The sequence below is a fragment of the Prionailurus bengalensis genome, chromosome A1 (assembly GCF_016509475.1).
Source record: "Prionailurus bengalensis isolate Pbe53 chromosome A1, Fcat_Pben_1.1_paternal_pri, whole genome shotgun sequence".
NCBI lineage: Eukaryota > Metazoa > Chordata > Mammalia > Carnivora > Felidae > Prionailurus > Prionailurus bengalensis.
Window position 1 is genome coordinate 32,927,596 of NC_057343.1, and position 25,217 is coordinate 32,952,812.

The window sequence follows — 25,217 nt, forward strand, 5'->3', positions numbered from 1 at the left end:
TTTCTATTGAGGGGATTACAAAGCACTAGGATTGACTAGAGATAAACTGGGCGATATGCACCTAACCACTTAGTTGTTGAGAGGCATCCTTTTGATGGATCATCTCCAGTGTAAATGTTCTAATTATTTGGGGCCCTGTGGACCATCTACATACCTCACCCTCCAAACTCCTGGTCTTTTTATTCCAACCTAGAAAACTGGCCCCGACATTTACCACTTCCAAGGAATTAGTGAATATCCCTCTTGAGGGAAATTCTCTCTCCATATGGAGTAGATAACCAAGTGTATTGCTTATAATTCTGCTCACTGGGAGGATTACTCTTCATCATTTGGGAGAAGTGTTGTAGCTCACTTGCAATTCATTTCTGGTTAATGTCTCAGTAGGCCAGTATTTCCTTCTTGATGAAATAAGTTCTAGCTTTATTAGAGTTTTTGGAGTTTCTAAGGCTCTAGCAATAGTTGGAAAATGTTCTTTATTCAGATATCAGAATCCCTTTTACCAAGACCCTTAATTACCAGTAATGGCCTGGCATCAACACTTATTTAGAGATCTGAATCTAAGCTCAGTAGGAATAATTCCTTCACACTGCTTAGTACTATTTATTCCCAACGTTGCACCTTTCTACCCTCAGCTCTAAGTGTGGTAGCTAGTGTCACTTTCTATTTCTGTATAACCTCACTCTTTTCTTTTCGCCTTTTCAGTCTTCTCATACCTGTTTATCATGTTTAAAATTTCTATAAATTTTTGGGGCTCCTGGGGGGCTCAGTTGGTTAAGCATCTGACTTCGGCTCAGGTCATGATCTCACGGTTTGTGAGTTCAAGCCTGGCATCGGGCTTTGTGCTGCCAGCCCGGAGACTGGAGCCTGCTTCACATTCTGTGTCTCCCTCTCTCTCTGCTCCTCCCCCACTCACACTGTGTGTCTCTCTCTCTTTCTTAAAAGTAAATAAACATTTAAAAAATTTAAAAATTTTTCTATGAAATTTTTCTGTTATAAACACTGGTCTGATTTATTTTCTGACAGGGGCCTGACCAATAAACTAATTCCATGAGTAAACTTAGCAAATAGGCACTCAATAAGGAATTTTGAAATGGGTTTAGACATCATGCCAGAGGGAAATGGAATCCTTAGCAAGCAGGGGCATCACCATTAATCAAATTATCACCTGTGGTTGACTGTGATTAAGTGCTTATAATACAAATGCCTTGGGGGACCAAGTTGCTGCTCACTCAACTGTTATGGAAATAATGATAATTACAAGGATTATGAGATGGGATGGCTTCCTTTGAATGCCCTGGAATGCTTATACAACAAAAATGACAAGCTCTAGTTTTTAATTCCTCATCTCTGGTTTTTCTATGAAACTAGAGACCTTCTAAGGCGGCCTTAAAAGCATCTCTTATTTACTATAGGTCCAATGATGAACATTGGACACTAAATATGATCATACTGCTTGCAGACTTATGATGATAATTGAGTTAACATCCTCCCACAATTTCTCATGTGAAATTCAAGATATTTGGGGGAAAGAGTGAGACCCTGAGGTTTAGAATGGATACTCTTTTGGACCCAGGTAAAGATGAAGCAATGCTTGTACTTTCTTATTCGGTGATACTGAGACCTAAATCTGGTCATAGATCTGGAGACAGTGGGGGTGGTTGGAGAGAATAGGTCATGAGGAGACAGCCTTCATTTTGAAAGAAACTTACTCCATGCCAGTCATGACTGTTTTCCTCTAGAAAAGAAAACTTTTGCTGATTCTGAAATTTCAGGAGCTTGTGAGACTGGTCCAGGCAGTCCTCCCCCTGCATAGCCCTGACTTCAAAAGAAAAGATCTCTAAAGATTGTATATGAAGTAGACTTTATAGGTTTGCTATACTTATAATCAGATGCTGAGGCAGATTATCAGTGTAGTGTTTTCTGTCCCTGCTGGGAAGAAGACTTCTTTTCAAGTTTTAAAAATGTCCTGTTTGTTTGTTTGTTTACAAACTGCTTTACATTGACAACTAAATGTCATTTTCTTTTATTGAAAATCACAGAAAAGCCATTGTATACCATGACCTTATAAATAACATTATTCACATACAGATTAAACACCATAGCTACTTGGACTGCCATCTATTTGCACTTCATTCAGATTATCTACAGCTTAATAAATTATGTCATCAAAGGCCAAAAATTATTGCCAGTGATCATTGTCATCATCTGGTTTACAGAACTACTACTGATATCTATTGTTTTAGCTCGGGTTCATGACAAACAGAACCTGATGGGATACATAAAGGATAATGCTTAAGGTGATGTAATCCAATGCAGTAAGAATTACAGAAAAGCAAAGTGGCACATGAAGTACAGAATTATAACATGCTTCATGAGACATGCGAAAACATGACCCCATTGCTTGATCATATGAAATACCTCTAGACAGATTGTACAGGAAAGCTATGTCTCACAATTATCTACTGGAGATAAAAGGAAAGGACTTATTTTGCCAGTGTACTCTTATTTACTCTTTTCTCCTGATCATAATTGATTTCACAGAAAGCCAGTTCTTCCACACCTACAGACCGAAGTCCCTTTTGGGAAGTGGCAGGGGAAGGCAGATCTGATAAATTATAGCATGGTGCTACATCTAAATATAAAATATGGGAGGAGCCAAAGTTTCTTGGGTGCATTTGGATCAGCCTCAGGCACAATGCATACTATAAAGACCATGCAAGAGCCATATCGGTGGAATTTGGGACAGTCATTCTTGCTAGATGAGGCTTCAATGATACTGCTGCATTGAGTGGTAACCAGGTACCTGGGAAGACAAATAAGGTTGAGAGAACCTATATAATGCATATAGTTTATCTGATAACAAATCTTATGGCATTTTTTGATATAAGTCGGAATAAGTATCTTTCTCAAAAATTAAGCCAAAAATTAAATCTAGGAAGATACCTTCACTATTACCATAGAACTGTTGAATGTGTGGTGCAAGAGTTATGACACTACTAGTAATAATTACTTGAAAGTAAAAGTTAAAATGCAGAAACCACACTGAGATTACCCTATGAGTCATTAGAGAAAGTCAATGGGTTTTCATATGGAGAGCAAGGTAAATGCTTTATTACATAAAATTATTTCAAAGGTAAGTTCTAAAATATTAAAAGCAGCCAAAAAATATGTAGTGAGGACTTAATCCATCCTGGCATATGGGTAATTTTATAAATAAAATTGTGGTTTACCTTCATAAAAAGCAAAGTGATATCAAAGGCAGATTTTTGGCGGATGATTCTAGATGACCACCCTGCATCGTCCACTGAAAAATAATCCTCTGGTGATGTAAGTTCTGTGGCTCCATCAGTCCAGTAGATAACAGAGCAGCAAATTAAAGCTATATGAAAAAAGAACCTTGAGAATGATTTGATGGTATAGTTGTAATAACTAGAGAGCAACATTTGAGTAGTGGTTTGATAATACTATTAACATGTTCTAGATGATGTGGGCCACAGCAGAAGAAAAAGACGGAGAAAAGGGCAACTATTGGGGTCCAATATAATGAACGATGTTAATTCTCAAAAGTTTCCATGAATCTGTCTCTGGTGATGAATGACCTAGAAAACGTTTATACATATTAACAACCTAAAAAGGTGACAAGATTCTTATGACAGATATTTGTTCTTTTGGAAGGAAGGGAGAAAAAGAAACTGAGTTTCTGTTGACTATGGAAATTTTGCAACAAACCATAAAATGACCTTTAATTGTGTGTAAATTTTAAAATTAAGCTAGTTGTATCAGGCATAACTGGAATAAATGTTAGACTCATTGAAAGATAAAATTCCAATCTTTACTAATTCTATTTCAGGAAGAAGGGCTAGATTTGACAGGCAGGTGTTAAGGTAATCAATTAGGACAACCATTTCCACTGAAGTTTATGATGGAGTCTTTTATTCACTTACTGTGACAGTACAAGCAAGAGGGAATAAATAATAAATAAATAAATAAATAAATAAATAAATAAATAAATAACAAATAAATAAGTAAGTAACTAAGTAAATAAATAAAGGCTCTGGCTCCTCAGGGTTTCATTTTCTCCCAAAATGGCACCAGGTGGGAGCTGGGTAGATGCATTGTAGATGAGGGTATTCACCTTAGTGCTGAGGAGCAAGGAGCCCTGAAGAAAAGGCTTCTATCTTTTTATGGACCCATGGGCTGAGTGAAAGATGGGGAAAGGCCACAGATGATAAGTACTGAGTCAAAGTGGAGAGTTATGCTTCAGCTAAGGCCTTCATAAGGAGGTCTCTGAATGATGGTCCCTGAGATAAGAATGCAGATACGTGTGTGAGAATGGTTCCTCTGAAGACAGAAGGTTGAGTCCTTGACTGAACTCTCTCCAAAGACTGCAGTGAACTGGCTGTACATCAAGTCTGGTGGAGAGAGCCGTTTCCCGCCATGAGACTGTCCAAGCATAGCTTTAAAAGTGCCTAGGGTCAGGTTTGAAATATCACACACAGGAGTTTCCGCTTTCATCGAACTCCTCAGGTACAAGTGACCTATATCTCCCCTCCACTTCTGGGGTAAGTCCTCAATAATCTTGGTCATAGATATAGATAGTATTGATCATATCCCATTTCTGGTCAAAATATATTCCAAAGCACACTTGTGGAGAAATTTGCTTTCAGAATGTGAATAGTCTCCCATTATCAAAAGAAGACCACCACAGCACTCATTCTGTGAGCACCCAGAATATAGGAAACAATTCAGGGGAAAAAAAAAGATTTTTTATGTTACAATAAAGCTATAAAAAGTACTTGCTTTAAGTATGGTTAGATATGTTTTTTGGTGAACTATTGACAACAGAATTATTTGATCCTCTAGAATTTAGGTTCAAGAGATGAGAATTGAACTACTCTGACCTCACTGAATAAAAATCTAAGGAAGAAACACTAACTATTTTTAAAGGAGGAGGAGGCCGTAATTGGTGGAGTTAAAAATAACATTGCTAATACAAGATTGTTCTTTTTTTTTTTTTTTAATTTTTTTTTTAACGTTTTTATTTATTTTTGGGACAGAGAGAGACAGAGCATGAACGGGGGAGGGGCACAGAGAGAGGGAGACACAGAATCGGAAACAGGCTCCAAGCTCTGAGCCATCAGCCCAGAGCCCCACGCGGGGCTCGAACTCACGGACCACAAGATCGTGACCTGGCTGAAGTCGGACGCTCAACCGACTGCGCCACCCAGGTGCCCCAAGATTGTTCTTTTTAAGGCAAGGTAGTAAGCCTCAAAGTAGACCTCAAATTCCCATTATTTTTGCAACCACCTGAACTGCTGTGTTTCAGTCAATGGCTTTTGCATATTCTGCAATTACTTAGGTCATCTAGAGGTTTTCTGCTAAATCAAAAATGTATGTATGCTGAGGGAAATACTTCAAGATGCCTGAGTAAGGATGTCTGAAAATTACTCATCCATAAAGCAATAAAAACCCTAGAAAAAATTATAAACGTCAACTTTTTCAGAACACCTAATATTAATAAAATATATAGGCTTTACAGAATTAGTTTAGGAAAGTCCCTAAACAAACAAACAGAAGCAACAATAACAGCAAACGGCAACAAAAAGCAACCCTGGGATGGTTGGTTCTGATTTATAGAATTGTCACATTATAGTATTCAAAATGTCCAGTTTTCAGCAATACATTGTGAAACACAAAAGTAAGCACTAAAGTACGGCAGATAAACAGGAAAAAGGAGTCTGCAGAAACCATCACTGAGACATTCCAGATATTATACTTATTATGCAAAGTAGAGCATAGTCTTTTTATACTATGTAAAGAGTCTTTATCAGCCTTTATGTGTACAAAATGTAACTAATATTGTGTCCAAAAACTGAAGTAAATATCAATAAAGAGAAAGAGATTAGAGAACCAAATAGAGAATATCAATAAAGGGGATTTTTAAAAAGAAATGAACTCTTGAGCTAGAAATTTTCATAATGAAATGACAAACTCACTGGATGTGTTCAGCTACAGATTTGAGCAAACAGAAGTAATTAGCAAACGTAAAGATAGATCAATTAGGATTATGCTTTCTAAGTTACAGAAATAATAAAGAGTGAAGAAAAATGAATAGAACTTCAGAACCTGTAGGACACTATCAAGCATACCGACATACATATAATGAAAATACCAGAAGGTGAAGTGAGAGAAAAAGACTCCAAATGGGCATTTGAAGAAATAATGACTGAAACTTTCAACATTTGATTAAAAGCTTAATTAACTCCAAGTAAGGTAAAAATCAAAGAGACCAATGCCCATATGTGTCCTAATCAAACTGTCAAAAGACAGAGGCAAAGAGAGAATCTTGAAAGAGCCAAGAAAAAATGACGCATCATATATAAGTGATCTTCAGTAAAATAAACAGCTGATTTCTTATCAGAAACCACAGGAACCATAGGCCAATGGAATAACATATTCAAAGTGCTGAAAGAAAAGATGGTTAACCAAGAATTCTATACCCAGAAAAAGTCCTTAAAAAAAATAAAGAAATTAATACTACTCACATGTTAAGCAAAAAAACTGAGATGTCACTAGCTTACTTGGCCTATAAGTAATACTAAAAAAAAAAAAAAAAAAAAAACCCTCAATTAGAAAAAAGAAGTCAAATCAGTAAGTTGAATCCATGTAAATAAATGGCACTAGAAAGGTAATTGCAGAGATAAATATAAAAGAGAATATAAGTGTATTTTTCTTTTGCTATCTAATTAAAATGACAACTACATAAAGCAAATTTAAACACGTGTTTATGGGCACATGATGTATAAAAACATAATCTGTATGGAAATTTTGGGGCATTTGGCTCATTTTTGTCCTCAAAGCTAGTTCTAGAATAAAAGCAAGGATATGACTAGCTTGTGTTTTTTATCCAAGACCTGATTATCACATCCCTGAAAAGTGTAACGAAAGGCCAGTGCAAATTCACAGAGAAGAAAAGGAGACTCTACATCTGTTTATGCTCCATTTTACACTATTTTGAAAGGTTTATCTCCAAGGATTGCATTTTAATACAAACTATGTTATTGATTTCTTTTAGATTCTGAAGTATTTTGATGATTTCCCTCAGGTATGTAGAGGTAGGTAGAATTCCAAATTCATTTATAAGTGGTAATCTATTACTCTAATTGAATATCCAAGATTATTCTATCTCAACTTAGCTCTGGTGATTAGGGAAAAAATGTCAGGTACATGAGGATCTCTGTGTCTTTTGAATACCTGAGATGGAACAAAATTGCCTAGAACCAAAGTAAAGATGCCTGGCAAAATAGAAAAAAAAAAAAAAACCAAAACAAATAAACAACAACAAAAAAAAAACCTTCATTTTCAATTACTTTACTTAGTAGACTAGTTGCATTTTATTCAATATTGTTGCTTTTATTTATATAATTTCACACCTTTACATACCCATGAAACTTATACAAGGTGAGGAGAGACTCTAGCTATATTATTTCATTAGGATGTATGTAAACTACTAACTCAGTTTAAATTAATCTTATAAAACTATATAGAATATATGGGGCGCCTGGCTGGCTCAGTCAGTTGAGCGTCCGACTTCAGCTCAGGTCACGATCTCACGGTTTGTGAGTTCGAGCCCCGCGTCAGGCTCTGGGCTGATGGCTCAGAGCCTGGAGCCTGCTTCCGATTCTGTGTCTCCCTCTCTCTCTGCCCCTCCCCCATTCATGCACTGTCTCTCTCTGTCTCAAAAATAAATAAACATTAAAAAAAACTATATAGAATATCTATGTTGTAACAGTCTCTTACATAGAACATAGTAGAATGAAAGATTTTAGGAATGAATGATGTACTAGAAAACTTTGGAGCAGTACATATTTGTTAAATAAATGTCAAGAATGATTCATCAAAGGCTTTGTGTTAAATGAGAGATAAGAATATCGATACTTGTTTATAATTTTTCTCTTTCCCAAGGGTATAATTTTGCTTAGCTGATGGGTGACTGCACTCATTACACACTGAAAATGTAGTCTATTGACTCCTACTTATGGATCTCATTGTATATATTATAGTCACTTGGTTTCTTAGGAAAAGCTCTCCAAAATATTGACAAAACATCTTATGTCTTTCAAGTGATTGTGAACTCTATTTTGCATTTTTTGTAATGATAGCAGGATATGCTTTCAGAATTTTTATAGAAGTGGTGCTGAGGGTTATTAATAATTTTTCATTGCTTATTAACATATAATTCAATAGCATACAGTTTCCAAACCCTAAAGTCTCAACCCAATAATTCAGTATTGTATGATCAACAACATGTTTAGACATTCTCTTTACAATTTAACTTATTCTTTATCTGACACTGGCTGTTAATGCTCGCATTTGCTTTTCTTAATGTCTAGACAGTAGTTAGCTATTCAGCTGAAGAATTTTCTTTGATCATGCAAATGTAGTTCCCTGTTCCAGCTTCATTAAGTAATTGTTATGACTATTAAATATGCTCCATTTGATAAAGTATAAGGTTCTAATCACATGATTATTTCCTTCATTTGTGATTTTACTGAACAGAACAGTATTATCTAAATCAAGTCCTCACTGATGTTTATTTCCTTTGTGGGAATAGATAAAAGAATAAGAAAAGCTCATGATAAACACTATTGTGACTATTCCTTTGACTACAGCAACATAATTTTTATCGTAGGTTCAACTAGATGTTGTTCTACTTGCCTATAAGCCATCACTTCCATTGGTGTTATTTATGTGATACTTTCCTCATAATTAAAAGGGAGAAATTAGTCTAATCTCTATTTGATAAATAACCTCATTTTTAAAAAGTTTTTTTGAGCTTCTACCATGAAAACTATTCTAAGAGACTTGTGATGCTTTTATATTTACTTCTTTTATCTTCAAAAATCAGTTTCTTAATACTAAAGATGAGTTTAATTGGCTAGTATTGTAGAATTCACATTGTACTTTTATATGGGTTTTATAATATAAACTTCAAAAAAGAACAACTCCAAATATGTGAGGGAAATATGATTTCTATTATACATATGTAGAAAATACAGTTCATCTAAATAAAGCAAGTACACTTGGGCACTAATAGTAAATGCTTAAACTATACTAATGCCTTGTTTCCTTACATCCTTTAGTATGAATGGATATTTACACTATGTGATAACTATTCATATTGACAGAACACATTTGAATAATATTTAGATAACAATAGCAGTATGAAATATAAAATAAATGAAAATGGTAATTCTATATTAAAGGTAAAAATAACAATAAATAATTCTTATACCATATTTATTATATATTATTACTTTGCTATTCACATTATATTTTTATTCATTGCAAAACTCTCCATATAAGGTAAGAATGTCTCCATTTATAGTGAAGAAACAGCAGTTCTGGCAATTACTTATCCTTCCAAGATTAAAATAATCTCCATTAGTTAGATTAAACACAAAATAGTCCAACATTAAAGACCATAAGAGAGTTATACCCTCTGACTCAACCATCCAGAAATGAAGCCTGAGCCCTTAACTTGCTAGAGAGGTCTACATCATGAAAGCAGATTATCTTCTTTCCAGATTTTTGTTCTCCCATTAAATTTCTGCCATTCATTTCTCTAACCTCTACCCAGAAAAGAAGTCAGGCTTTCAATAAAACAGAACATAAGTTAGAAGCTAAACTTCTAAGCATGTTTCTCAATCTCTCTCTTCTGTCTCTCTAACCCCTTCCTTCCCCCCACATCTCTCAGTAAACTAAAAATATAAAAGGATGTGTGTATGAACTTAGAGTTCGTGATAATCCATGTAAAATTTAGAGTTTAAAGTGGGGAGTATATCTATAAAATAATGGCCTTAATTGTTTCTATAGCCTGACAATAGCAATATCATAGGTACTAATATTCATCAGAAACATTTAGAAAATGCATTTGTTGACAATTGGGTGAATATTTTCCAAATATAATTATTCCTACAGTATTTTATTTCTTCTAAAAGTATTTATTAATGTTGCCATCTTAACTCTGTAACATTTCAATTATAATCCTTCCCAAGTCAAGAGGCATATAATCATATAAGATAAATTATATATGCATGAAATATCTTATGTTCCGTCTTCAAAACCAAGAACCTATGAACACTAGATAAAAGGGCGTGTGTATAATTGTGGAGAGGTTTCTTATTTATTACTTTATGCTTATTAACCTTTACGAATTATTTTAGGATCTGGTATTTGGGTCCTTTTTAATTATTCTGTCAAGAGAATGTCCTTATTTTCAAAGCACATGACTCTGCTTGATCCAATAAGCTTCATCTGATTATGGAGATCCACTTTCCTGTCTCCAGCATTGTTAATCATTTCATTACCAATAACTCTTTTACTATTACTTTAAAACATGCATATATATGTATATATATGTATACACATACTCATATACAAAGCCATATACTGAGAAAAGCAGAGAAAAATCTCTGTGAGCCTTACAGTTAACCTCTCTAACCCCTCAATTTCTGAACAAGTGAAACAGGAATAAGCATACCTCCTACAGTTTGGGGATTGGATAAGATTGTCCATATAAAGCACTTAGGTCAGTGCCTATTACTTGATAAGGATTAACTTGATGTTATCATTGTTGTCATTATTATGCCAGACTCCAGCTCAAATTTCTCTGTTTTACTGTTAAACAAACAACCTCAAATACAGAGTGAATGGCATTCGTTTTCAAATCTGGCTATCCACCAATATCATCTAACCAGATTTTAACAACAACAACAACAACAGCAACAAAAAGAATCTGAGTTTTCTTTCCTGGGGATTGATTCAGTAGGGTTGCGTTAGATCCCAAACTTTATATCTTTAAAAACATGATCTTTGGGGCGCCTGGGTGGCTCAGTTGATAGAGTGTCCGACTTCGGTTCAGGTCATGATCTTATGGCTGGTGAGTTCGAGCTCCACGTCGGGCTCTGTGCTGACCGCTCAGAGCCTGGGGCCTGCTTCGGATTCTGTGTCTCCCCCTCTCTCTGCCCCTCCCCTGCTCATGCTCTCTCTCTCTGTCAAAAATAAATAAACATTTACAAAATTTAAAAAATAAAAATAAAAAAAATAAAAACATGATATTTGGTTTATCATGAAGGAGGTGGGCCTTTACAGGCCTTCTACAGTGTGAAGTTGCCTTTGCTTACCATTATTTATTTGGGTTCTCTTGTTCAAGGCTATAAGCTTCTGTATTTAAGAACTATACTATTGAATTCATCAATGTGGATAGAAGGACAAGGTCTGACTCTCACTAATCAATAAGTATGATAATTGTATGTGTATATGACAATTGTTAAATTTTCTGTATCATTCTATGAAATGATTGTTTTTAAGTAGGAGAAAGTTGAGGGTTTTTTTAATGCTTTTCAGAGATTATTTTTAAGAAGAAAAATCAATTAATTTCGACCTACTATAGTAACTGAATTAGTTGGTTTTCCTCTTTTATGTTTCTGGCTTTAGTATTACCTTCTATCCAACCCATCTTCAGTGTGTAGTTCTGTTTCTTCTGTACCTTTTCCTGTTTTAGAAATATCTACGTTATAATTTAATTCACATTTAAATCTATTTTTAATCTTCATTTATATTTGAGAGAGAGAGAGAGTGTGTGTATGTGTGTATGAGTGGGGGAGGGGCAGAGACTGAGACAGGATCTGAAACAGATCCAGGCTATAAACTGTAAGCACAGAGCCTGATGCAAGGCTCCAATGCATGCGCTGTGAGATCATGACCTGAACTAAAGTTGGACACTTAACCCACACTGAGGCACCCAGGCACCCCAATTTACATTCAAATCTATATTAACCTAGAAATGGCCCTTATTCATTATTCAGGTTTAATAAGAAAAATTAGCATGATTTTAGATATCCTTTTACAACATTTATGTTATTTACCAGATTAAATATAGAATTGCTCAAGAATTATATCCTGAAGAAGAATAAGGAATTGATATTGATCAAAGCTATCTTAATTGATTACTTTTATATTTAATTTGTGAAACATTAGATATCTACATTGTAGCTACATTAAAAAATATGTGTTTCTAAACACATCAGCTGCCCATTCAATGAGAATTTCCTCTAGTTAATATAAATTTTGATATTAATCTCACACCTAAACAGTGACATGTAATTAAAAATAAAGATAGGAAGTCACTGAAGACCATTATATATGAAATATAATTTGCATATATTATATATAACTATATGTATAACTTTATGTGAATTATATATTTTATTTGCCTTCTCAGATTATTTTTCCCCTTTTCTGCTTCCCAAAAGGTGAAACTTCATCCGATGATCTATATTATAGTAAGTAATCTCCATCTTATAATACAAAAGTTGACCACATAGCCCAGGTTGAACCATCCCATAAATTCCATCCTCCAGGGTAATGCTAGAAATGATCAGAGAAAAAAATATTATTTTCATGATAAACATACATATGAATACTATAGTCATTGGGAAAAATAAGAAGCCAAGTTTAGTAGAATACCAACGAAAGAAGGCAGGGTAAAGCAAGCAATAAAACTGGACCTTGGTGACAGTTTGTAGCTATTTGATCAAACTCGGCCAAAGATGAGAAATTCCACAAGAATTTTCAGTAATGAAGACCCATAGTATCAATTAATCATAATGTCAACCTTAAAAGTAAAACAGTCAATTATTTTACCCACAAAATGGGTTTATTTAGAAATAGCAGGGGACTTACAATTTGGAACAAGCTAGCTATGACAAAATCCATAGACAACTCCAGAGAAAAAGGAGAATAACACTCTATAAGAGGGAGATAGAGAGGACTGCTATTTAAAAAAAAAAAAGTCCATTGGAGTAAAATGGAATTTCAAAGTGTAGTGGCTTTTTATTAGCTGAGTTGTAGCAATCTCTCGTTGGCTGGGCCTCTGGCAGGCAAGGAGAAAATCTTCCTTTCTTCTCCAGGAGTAGTAAATTAGTATGGATTGGGAAGATGAGCCAGGCAAGGTGGTTGGATCTCTTTGTGCTGAGGACTGTCATAGAGGACCCATCCTGTTGGAGTCTGTTATTGACACAAGCTATAGTGAGTGAGGGCTTCCCCTTCTGGCTTCCTTATTCCATTTTTAAATGAGGTACACTATTAATTTTCAAAATATATACAATTAAAGCTGAGTTATCTATGAAGTATAGATATGTATATTCTAATTGATATACTCTTACCAAGGTGTAAAAATGACCATAGAATATTAGTGTCAAAATAAATTGTTATAACTTCATGGGAGGGAAGTTTGGCAACCTGTATAAGAATTTTCACAAATTTCCAGACACTACAGAGGTTTCACTTTTAGGTTTTATTTCAAAAATTAGATGTAAGTGTAAAAAGATATGTACACGGTGTGTTCACTGATAGTTTGATTTAAAGAATCAAGTGCCTGGCAATAGGAAATATGTTACAACATTTTTCTATACTTCGCAAAAACATAGAGCTATCAAAAGTACTGTTGTGTGCTACTTCAGAATTGGATCATAATTAGTCTATGTTAAATTACTGGTTGCAATACACAATATAAATATTTAGAACCATAATCACTAGTGATAAGGAGTAAATGATCTTTATTTTGTCCTTTACATGTAATTTATATATTTTCTATAATAGGTATACATACTTCTGTTATCATAAAATATTTATTTATAATATATGTATATTATTTATCCATAAATATGTATAAATATCTTTATAAAGCCTTTGCTGATAGTACCAACCAAAAAGGTTTTTCTTTTGTTTAAACTTATTTTTATTGAGATATAATTGACATAAAAGATTTATAAGCTTAATTAGGTATGTTGATTTGGTAAATTTCTGTATTGAAATAGATTATTACTATAGCATTAACTAACGCCTCTATTATGTGACATAATTATTATTTCATTTTTTGTCGTATGAGCAATAAAACCGAATCTCTTAGCAGCTTTGAAGCTTATAGTACATTTATTTATAATCACTATGCCGTGCACTAGATATCTGGGATTTCTTTATCTACTAGTTCTAAATGTGTACTGGTAATCAATATATTCCTAATTCCCCAACACCACAGCGTCTAATAATCACCATTCAACTCTTACAATTTCAGTTTTGGAGAGTCCACATGTAAGTGATATCATATGGCTTTCTCTGTCTGACTTATTTCACTTATAATGCCCTAAAATTTAAATTCATCCTTGTTGTCACAAATGGCAAGATTTTCTTCATTCTCATGGCTGATATACTATTACAGTGTGTGTGTGTGTGTGTGTGTGTGTGTGTGTGTGTGTGTGTGTAAAAACTTATTATCAGGGTGCCTGGTTGGCTCAGTCAGTGGAAAATGCGACTCATGATCTCAGGTCTCTGAGTTTGAGGCCCACGTTTGGTGTAGAGTAGAGATCACTTTAAAAAAGTAAAATCTTAAAAAAAAACTAAAAAAAAACCCCAAAAAACATAAAAAACCTTCTTTATCCATTCATCAGTTGACAGACACTTAATGTTTCCATATCTTGCCTGTTGTATATAATGCTGCAAGAAACATGAGAGTACATATATCTCTTCAACATCCTGTTTTAATTTCTTTCAGATATATACCCAGAAGGAGAATTGCTGGATCATATGTTAGCTCCGTTTTTAATTATTTTATTTTATTTTTCTTCAATATATGAAGTTTATTATCAAATTGGTTTCCATACAACTCCCAGTGCTCATCCCAAAAGGTGCCCTCCTCAATACCCATCCCCCACCCTCCCCTCCCTCCCACCCCCCCATCAACCCTCAGTTTGTTCTCAGTTTTTAAGAGTCTCTTATGCTTTGGCTCTCTCCCACTCTAACCTCTTTTTTTTTTTCCTTCCCCTCCCGCATGGGTTTCTGTTAAGTTTCTCAGGATCCACCTAAGAGTGAAACCATATGGTATCTGTCTTTCTCTGTATGGCTTATTTCACTTAGCATCACACTCTCCAGTTCCATCCATGTTGCTACAAAGGGGCAAATTTCATTCTTTCTCACTGCCACGTAGTATTCCACTGTGTATATAAACCATAATTTCTTTATCCATTCATCAGTTGATGGATATTTAGGCTCTTTCGGTAATTTGCTATTGTTGAGAGTGCTGCTATAAACATTGGGGTACAAGTTCCCCTATGCATCAGTACTCCTGTATACCTTGCTAAATTCCTAGTAGTGCTATTGCTGGGTCATAGGGTAGGTCTATTTTTAATTTTCTGAGGAACCTCCACTCTGTTTTCCAGAGCGGCTGCACCAATTTGCATTCCCACCAACAGTGCAAGAGGGTTCCCATTTCTCCACATCTCTCCAGCCTCTATAGTCTCCTGATTTGTTCATTTTGGCCATTCTGACTAGTGTGAGGTGATATCTGAGTGTGGTTTTGATTTGTATTTCCCTGATGAGGAGCAACGTTGAGCATCTTTTCATGTGCCTGTTGGCCATCTGGATGTCTTCTTTAGAGAAGTATCTATTCATGTTTTCTGCCCATTTCTTCACTGGGTTATTTGTTTTTCGGGTGTGGAGTTTGGTGAGCTCTTTATACATTTTGGATACTAGCCCTTTGTCCAATATGTCATTTGCAAATATCTTTTCCCATTCCGTTGGTTGCCTTTTAGTTTTATTGGTTGTTTCCTTTGTTGTGCAGAAGCTTTTTATCTTCATAAGGTCCCAGTAGTTCATTTTTGCTTTTAATTCCCTTGCCTTTGGGGATGTGTCAAGTAAGAAATTGCTACGGCTGAGGTCAGAGAGGTCTTTTCCTGCCTTCTACTCTAGGGTTTTGATGGTTTCCTGTCTCACATTCAGGTCCTTTATCCATTTTGAGTTTATTTTTGTGAATGGTGTGAGAAAGTGGTCTCGTTTCAATCTTCTGCATGTTGCTATACAGTTCGCCCAGCACCATTTGTTAAAGAGACTGTCTTTTTTCCATTGGATATTCCTTCCTGCTTTGTCAAAGATTAGTTGGCCATACGTTTGTGGGTCTAGTTCTGGGGTTTCTATTCTATTCCATTGGTCTGTGTGTCTGTTTTTGTGCCAATACCATGCTGTCTTGATGATTACAGCTTTGTAGTAGAGGCTAAAGTCTGGAATTGTGATGCCTCCTGCTTTGGTCTTCTTCTTCAAAATTCCTTTGGCTATTCGGGGCCTTTTGTGGTTCCATATGAATTTTAGGATTGCTTGTTCTAGCTTTGAGAAGAATGCTGGTGCAATTTTGATTGGGATTGCATTGAATGTGTAGATAGCTTTGGGTAGTATTGACATTTTGACAATATTTATTCTTCCAATCGATGAGCATGGAATGTTTTTCCATTTCTTTATATCTTCTTCAATTTCCTTCACAAGATTTCTATAGTTTTCAGCATACAGATCTTTTATATCTTTGGTTAGATTTATCCCTAGGTATTTTATGCTTCTTGGTGCAATTGTGAATGGGATCAGTTTCTTTGTCTTTCTGTTGCTTCATTATTAGTATATAAGAATGCAAATGAATTCTGTACCTTGATTTTGTATCCTGCAACTTTGCTGAATTCCTGTATCAGTTCTAGCAGACTTCGGGTGGAATCTATCGGATTTTACATTTATAATATCATGTCATCTGCAAAAAGTGAATGCTTAACTTCATCTTTGCCAATTTTGATGGCTTTGATTTCCTTTTGTTGTCTGATTGCTGATGCTAGAACTTCCAACACTATATTAAACAACAGCAATGAGAGTGGACATCCCTGTCGTGTTCCTGATCTCAGGGAGAAAGCTCTCAGTTTTTCCCCGTTGAGGATGATGTTAGCTGTGGGCTTTTCATAAATGGCTTTTATGATCTTAATGTATGTTCCTTCTATCCCGACTTTCTTGAGGGTTTTTATTAAGAAAGGTTGCTGAATTTTGTCAAAGGCCTTTTCTGCATCGATATGATTCTTATCTTTTCTTTTATTAATGTGATGTGTCACATTGATTGATTTGTGAATGTTGAACCACCCCTGCATCCCAGGAATGAATCCCACTTGATCATGGTGAATAATTCTTTTTATAGGCTGTTGAATTCGATTTGCTAGTATCTTATTGAGAATTTTTGCATCCATATTCATCAGGGATATTGGCCTGTAGTTCTCTTTTTTTACTGGGTCTCTGTCTGGTTTAGGAATCAAAGTAATACTGGCTTCATAAAATGAGTCTGGAAGTTTTCCTTCCCTTTCTATTTTTTGGAATAGCTTGAGAAGGATAGGTATTATCTCTGCTTTAAATGTCTGGTAGAACTCCCCTGGGAAGTCATCTGGTCCTGGACTCTTATTTATTGGGAGATTTTTGATGACTGATTCAATTTCTTCACTGGTTATGGGTCTGTTCAAGCTTTCTATTTCCTCCTGATTGAGTTTTGGAAGAGTGTGGGTGTTTAGGAATTTGTCCATTTCTTCCAGGTTGTCCAGTTTGTTGGCATATAATTTTTCATAGTATTCCCTGATCATTGCTTGTATCTCTGAGGGATTGGTTATAATAATTCCATTTTCATTCATGATTTTATCTATTTGGGTCATCTCCCTTTTCTTCTTGAGAAGCCTGGCTAGAGGTTTATCAATTTTGTTTATTTTTTCAAAAAACCAACTCTTGGTTTCGTTGATCTGCTCTACAGTTTTTTTAGATTCTATATTGTTTATTTCTGCTCTGATCTTTATTATTTCTCTTCTTCTGCTGGTTTTAGGCTGTCTTTGCTGTTCTGCTTCTATTTCCTTTAGGTGTGCTGTTAGATTTTGTATTTGGGATTTTTCTTGTTTCTTGAGATAGGCCTGGATTGCGATGTATTTTCCTCTCAGGACTGCCTTCGCTGCATCCCAAAGCGTTTGGATTGTTGTATTTTCATTTTCGTTTGTTTCTATATATTTTTTAATTTCTTCTCTAATTGCCTGGTTGACCCACTCATTCGTTAGTAGGGTGTTCTTTAACCTCCATGCTTTTGGAGGTTTTCCAGACTTTTTCCTGTGGTTGATTTCAAGCTTCATAGCATTGCGGTCTGAAAGTATGCATGGTATGATTTCAATTCTTGTATACTTATGAAGGGCTGTTTTGTGACCCAGTATGTGATCTATCTTGGAGGACGTTCCATGTGTACTCGAGAAGAAAGTATATTCTGTTGCTTTGGGATGCAGAGTTCTAAATATATCTGTCAAGTCCATCTGATCCAATGTATCATTCAGGGCCCTTGTTTCTTTATTGACGTGTGTCTAGATGACCTATCCATTTCTGTGAGTGGGGTGTTCAAGTCCCCTGCAATTACCACATTCTTATCAATAAGGTTGCTTATGTTTGTGAGTAGTTGTTTTATATATTTGGGGGCTCCGGTATTCGGCACATAGACATTTGTTATTGTTAGCTCTTCCTGATGGATAGACCCTGTGATTATTATATAATGCCCTTCTTCATCCCTTGTTACTGCCTTTAACTGAAAGTCTAGTTTGTCTGATATAAGTATGGCTAGTCCAGCTTTCTTTTGACTTCCAGTGGCATGATAGATAGTTCCTCATCCCCTCACTCTCAATCTGAAGGTGTCCTCAGGTCTAAAATGAGTCTCTTGTAGACAGCAGATAGATGGGTCTTGTTTTTTTATCCATTCTGATACCCTATGTCTTTTGGTTGGCACATTTAATCCATTTACATTCAGTGTTATTATAGAAAGATACGGGTTTAGAGTCCTTGTGATGTCCGTAGGTTTCATGCTTGTAGCGATGTCTCTGGTACTTTGTCTCACGGGATCCCCCTTAGGATCTCTTGTAGGGCTGGTTTAGTGGTGACAAATTCCTTCAGTTTTTGTTTGTTTGGGAAGACCTTTAACTCTCCTTCTATCCTAAATGACAGACTTGCTGGATAAAGCATTCTCGGCTGCATATTTTTTCTGTTCATCACATTGAAGATCTCTTGCCATTCCTTTCTGGCCTGCCAAGTTTCAGTAGAGAGATTGGTCACGAGTCTTATAGGTCTCCCTTTATATGTTAGAGCACGTTTATCTCTAGCTGCTTTCAGAATTTTCTCTTTATCCTTGTATTATGCCAGTTTCACTATGATATGTCGTGCAGAAGATCAATTCAAGTTACGTCTGAAGGGAGTTCTCTGTGCCTCTTGGATTTCAATGTCTTTTTCCTTCCCCAGATCTGGGAAGTTCTCAGCTATAATTTCTTCAAGTACCCCTTCAGCACCTTTCCCTCTCTCTTCCTCCTCTGGAATACCAATTATGCGTATATTATTTCTCTTTAGTGCATCACTTAGTTCTCTAATTTTCCCCTCATACTCCTGGATTTTTTTAATCTCTCTTTTTCTCAGCTTCTTCTTTTTCCATAATTTTATCTGCTAGTTCACCTATTCTCTCCTCTGCCTCTTCAATCCGAGCCATAGTTGTCTCCATTTTATTTTGCAACTCGTTGATAGCATTTTTTAGCTCCTCCTGGCTGTTCCTTCGTCCCTTGATCTCTATAGCAAGAGATTCTGTGCTGTCCTTTATACTGTTTTCAAGCCCAGCGTTTAATTTTATGACTATTATTCTAAATTCACTTTCTGTTATATTGTTTAAATCCTTTTTGATCAGTTCGTTAGCTGTTATTTCCTAGACGTTTTTCTGAGGGGAATTCTTCCGTTTCATCATTTTGGATAGTCCCTGGATAGTCCCTGTGCTGTCTTGTGTAAGGTGCATTCGTGGGCGGGGCCGCGGTCAGACCTGATGTCTGCCCCCAGCCCACTGCTAGGGCCCCAGTCAGACTGGTGTGTGCCTTCTCTTCCCCTCTCCTAGGGGCGGGATTCACTGTGGGGTGGCGTGGCCCGTCTGGGCTACTTGCACACTGCCAGGCTTGTGGTGCTGGGGATCTGGCATATTAGCTGGGGTGGATTGACAAGGTGCAGGGGGGGCAGGAGGGGCAGGCTCAGCTCGCTTTTCCTTCAGAGATCCGCTTTGGGAGGTGCCCTGCTGCACCAGGAGAGAGTCAGACCCACAGGAGGGATGGATCCGCAGAAGCACAGCTTTGGGTGTTTGTGCGGTGCAAGCAAGTTCCCTGGCAGGAACCGGTTCTCTTTGGGATTTTGGTTAGGGGATGGGTGAGGGAGATGGCGCTGGCGAGCACCTTTGTTCCCCACCAAGCTGAGCTCTGTCGTCCGGGACTGAACAACTCTCCCTCCCGTTGTTCTCCAGCCCTCCTGTTCTCCGAGCAGAGCTGTTAGCGTATAACCTTCCAGATGTCAAGTCCTGCTTGCTGTCAGAACACACTCCATCCGGCCCCTCCGCTTTTGCCAGGCAGACTCGGGGTCTCTGCTTGGCCGGCGGGCCACCCTTCTGCCCTGGCTCCCTCCCGCCAGTCCGTGGAATGCGCACTGCCTCGCCATCCTTCCTACTCTCTTCCATGGGCCTCTCATCTGTGCTTGGCTCCGGAGACCCCATTCTGCTAGTCTTCTTGTGGTTTTCTGGGTTAGTTAGCCAGGTGTAGGTGGAATCTAAGTGATCAGCAGGATGCATGGTGAGCCCAGCGTCCTCCTACTCCACCATCTTCCCAGGATCCTCCCATTTTTAATTTTTGGGGACCCTCCATACTGTTTTCCATAGTGACTAGAACTTTAAGAGACTACTATGCATAATTATATGCCAAAAAATTGGATAATCTAGAAGAAGTTGATATTTTGTTTTTAAAGATAAAATTTACCAAGACTGAATGAGGAAGAAGTAGAAAATCTGAAAAGACCAATAATGAGAAAAGAGATTGAATCAGTACTTTAAAATTTCCCAAGAAAGAAAACCCCAGGACCAGATGGCTTCACTGGTGAATTACAGCAAACATTTAAGAAGATTTAATGCCAATCCTTCTCAAATGCTTCCAAAAAAAATTGAAGAGAAGGGAATACTTCCAAACTCATTTTGCAAGCTTAGTATTACCCTAAGCCAGGTAGAGATGCCACAAGAAGAGAAAACTATAGGCCAATATCCCTGATGAATATAGATACAAAATACTAGCAAACTGAATTAAAAAACACAGGAAAAGGATTATATACATGACGAAGTGGGATTTATCCCTAGGATGCAAGGATATTTCAGTATACACAAATCAATAAATGTGATATAATTCATTAATAGTATGAAATACAAAAGTCATGTGATCATGTCAATAGATGCAGTAAAGCATTTGACAAAATACAGCACTCTTTTTTTTTTAAGTTTATCTATTTATTTTGAGAGAGGAGGAGAGAGAGAGAGTGGGGGAGGGGAAGAGAGATAGAATCCTAAGCAGGCTCTGCACTGATAGTAGTATTTTATGGGGCTCGAACCCACAAACTGTGAGATCATGACCTAAGCTGAAATCGAGTCAGACAACCAAGTGAGTCACCCCCCCAACATTCTTTCATGATCGAAACTCTCAATAAATTACATATAGAAGGGATGTAGCTCAATATAATAAAGGCTATATTCCACAAACCCACAATTAGCATCATATTCAATAGTTAAAAACAGAAATCTTTTTTTCTATGAGGAACAAGATGAAGGTAATCATTCTTAACAGTCCTGATTCAACATAGTACTGGGAGTCCTAGCCAGAGCATTAGGCAAGACAAATAAGTCATACAAATCAGAAAGGAAGAAGTACAATTGTCAGTATTTGCAGATGATATGATCTTATATTTGAAAAATCCTAAAGACTCAACACAGAAACTTAGAACCAATCAATGATTTCAGTACATTTTCAGGATATAAAATCAACCTATTGCCTTGCTGCATACTAACAGTGAAACATCTGAAAAAGAAAGAAAGGAAACTATCCCATTCATAATAACATCAAAAACAATATAGTACTTAGGAATAAATTTAACCAAGGCAGTGAAAGATCTGTGCAATAAAAACTCTGAGACTTTGATGAAAGAAATTGAAGAAAACAAATGGAAAGATATTCCATGTTTATGAATTGGAAGAGTTAATATTTTTTCAAATATTATGCCAACCAAAGGTATCTATCCACTCAATGCAACCCTTATCAAAATTCTGATGGCATTTTTCACAGAAATAGAAAAATCAATCCTAAAAATTATGGGGAACTACGAAAGATCCCAAATAACTAATGCAGTGCTGAAGAAATAAGACAAACCAGAGACATCACAGTTTCTGCTTTCAAACTATACTACAAAGCCATGGTAGTTAAAACGGTATGATACTGACATAAAAATAGATGCATATTTGAAGGGACCAAAATAGAAAGCCCAGACATAGACACTTGCATATATGTTCAACTAATATTAGACAACAGAGCTAAAAACACTCAATGGAGGAAGGATAGTCTCTCCTACAAATGATGCTGGGTAACTTGGTAAACACATGCAGAAAAAAAGTCAAACCCCTATTTTATACTACTCACAAACATTAACTTGAAATGGATCAAAGACTTAAACAAAACACATGATAATGGAAAATTCCTAAACATAAAACATAGGCAGAAGCTCCTTGGCCTTGGAATAGGTAGTGATTTTGTTTTTTTGTTTGTTTGTTTTTTTGGATATAACATCGAAAGCTCAGGCAACAAAAGGAAATATAAACAAGTAGAACTATATCAAACTAAAAATTGTCTGCAAAGCAAAAGAAACAGTTGACAAAATGAAAAGGCAACATATAGAGTAGAGAAAACCATATATCTGATATGGGGTTAATATCCAAAATATATGAAGAGCTCATACAGCTCAATATCAAAAAGATAAATAATGTGATTTTTAAAAAAATGGACTGAAGAATTAAGTAGACATTTTTCTAAAGACTATAATCAGGTGGACAAGAGGTAAAAGAAAAGACACTCAGCATCACTAATCATTAAAGGAAAGCAAATGAAAACCACAATGAGATATCACCTCTTACCTGTTTAGAGTGGATCTTATCAGAAAGACTAGAGATAAGTGTTGGTGGGGATATAGAGATAAGGGGAGAAGATTTTTCTTATTAAAATTTGAGAAGGCTTTGGATGAGTTGCATTCTAAGATCTCTGTATCTGGCATGATATCAAACTAGGCATAGAAGTAGTTCAGCTATATCTTAGTTTCCAAATGAATAATAGAAATGATAAAACACCATTCCTAATCCACAGTGTAAAAAAAGTATTAGTTTTCTTTCAATCTAGAATAACAGTAATATTAAAAGTATTAATAGTCCAGGGAAATAAAAACAAGAACTTCTAAATAGTGAAATAGATGTCATACTCCAGGGAGTGATATCTAGATTCTAGAAATTGTCCTAACTCATACCTGGAAATACTCAGAGTAGGATGTAGCTTTCCATATAGCTGTCCAGTACAAAATAGTTCAGCAGCTGAGGCCAGTGTAGTTATAGGAAAGCTGCAATTTCTGGGCGTCTCGGGTAAAAATGTATAATATAATCTGTTTATCTGGTCATGTGTTTGTGGGATGAGAGACATCTGGGAAAATAGTGTAACTCATGAACAACGCCATGAAACTTAAACTGAACTTTTATTTAATATATGAGTGCTTACCAGGTAAAATCTTTTTGCTTGAGGTATTAGACATGGTTTACCTAGGGTAAATATATATTGATCCTACAAAAGAGTACACTTAGGAGTGTGAAAGGGGTGCTAACTGGATGGACAGTAGGAGAACTGGCATAAAACAGGACGGTTGGCAGCAAACTTGAAGATTGGGTCACCCAAATGGTAAGATATCACAAGATTTCTTGCATTGTATGTTTTTTTTAAATTTTTTTAATGTTTATTTATTCTTGAGAGAGAGACAGACAGAGCATGAGTGGTGGAAGGGCAGAGAGAGAGAGAGGGAGAGGGAGACACAGAATCTGAAGCAGGCTTCAGACTCTGAGCTGTCAGCACAGAGCCCGACGACGCGGGGCTTGCACTCACAAGCCATGAGATCACTACCTGAGCTGAAGTTGGATCCCCAATTGAGTGAGCCACCCAGGTACCCCTGTATGTTTTTCGACCAAAAAATATTGCTAGCTCACTGAAAAGAAGACACGTTTTCAGAGTGTCTTATTTCCTTTTTAGTTACAGGCTCAGAGAAGTATGAATTCAATAAATATTTGCTGAATGAATTGATGAATAAATAAAAGAATGAATATCCTTAGTTTGTCTCTGAACCTTCCTTTTGTCAAAATTACTATACAAAAATGTATAAAGGAAATGAGTCAAAATTACTATACAAAAATGTATAAAGGAAATGAGAAGCTCTACAAAAAAAGTAGAACACCATAATTATAGCTCAAAAGAAATTAGAGGAAAACTAGAAAACGCTTTGTAATTTACACCTACGTTAACTGTGAATGTTAACAGATTAGGTATTCCATTTTTATTCACATAAATAAAAAATGATTTAAATTATTAATTATGCTAAGATTAACTAAAAAAGAAAGAATACTGGTTCTTAGCTAACTATAACGTTTTGACATAAAATGTAGTAAAATTTCTAACTTCAATCTTCCTATTATGTAAAAATGGAACTTTAAAGTAATGTCATAATAGTTACTAATTCTTTTGGAATTAATTATGGAATTAATCATCGTATTATGACTCTCTCATTAGTACCACATTTGTGATATTTGGCATACACTATCACATTTGTTAAATTACCTTGAATATTTAATTAATTGATGTGATTATATAACTTTTGCCCTTTATATAAGTCAGAGTAAAAACATTATTTGTAGGTCTTTAGTTGCAATTGAATATATATTTTAAGGAAAATCATGAAATATGAGACATAATAAATCTAAATAAGACATAGATCACTTGTGATGAAGAATGAAAATTTATTTTTAAAGTGCTTCTGGAAGAAATAGTTTTTGTGTTGTTTATATAATAAACATATTTGTGTGTTGTTTATATAGTAAACATATTAAAAATGATTTTCTATCTTTTTTGAGAATTAACCAATTATGTAGGATAATATTCTTCTTTACAGATGGTAATATACCCATAATAACATCTGCTAGCATACAGTGTAATAGAGTATATATGGGGGAAACAGGGAAAGCATGGATTGATGATTTACATTGCTGCAATTAAGTAATAAATATGTGTTGTGTGGCGGGGCGTCTGGGTGGCTCAGTCAGTTGAGCATCCGACTTCAATTCAGCTCAGGTCATGATCTCACTGTCTGTGAGTTCAAGCCCCGCGTTGAGCTCTGTGCTGACAGCTCAGAGCCTGGAGCCTGCTTCGGAT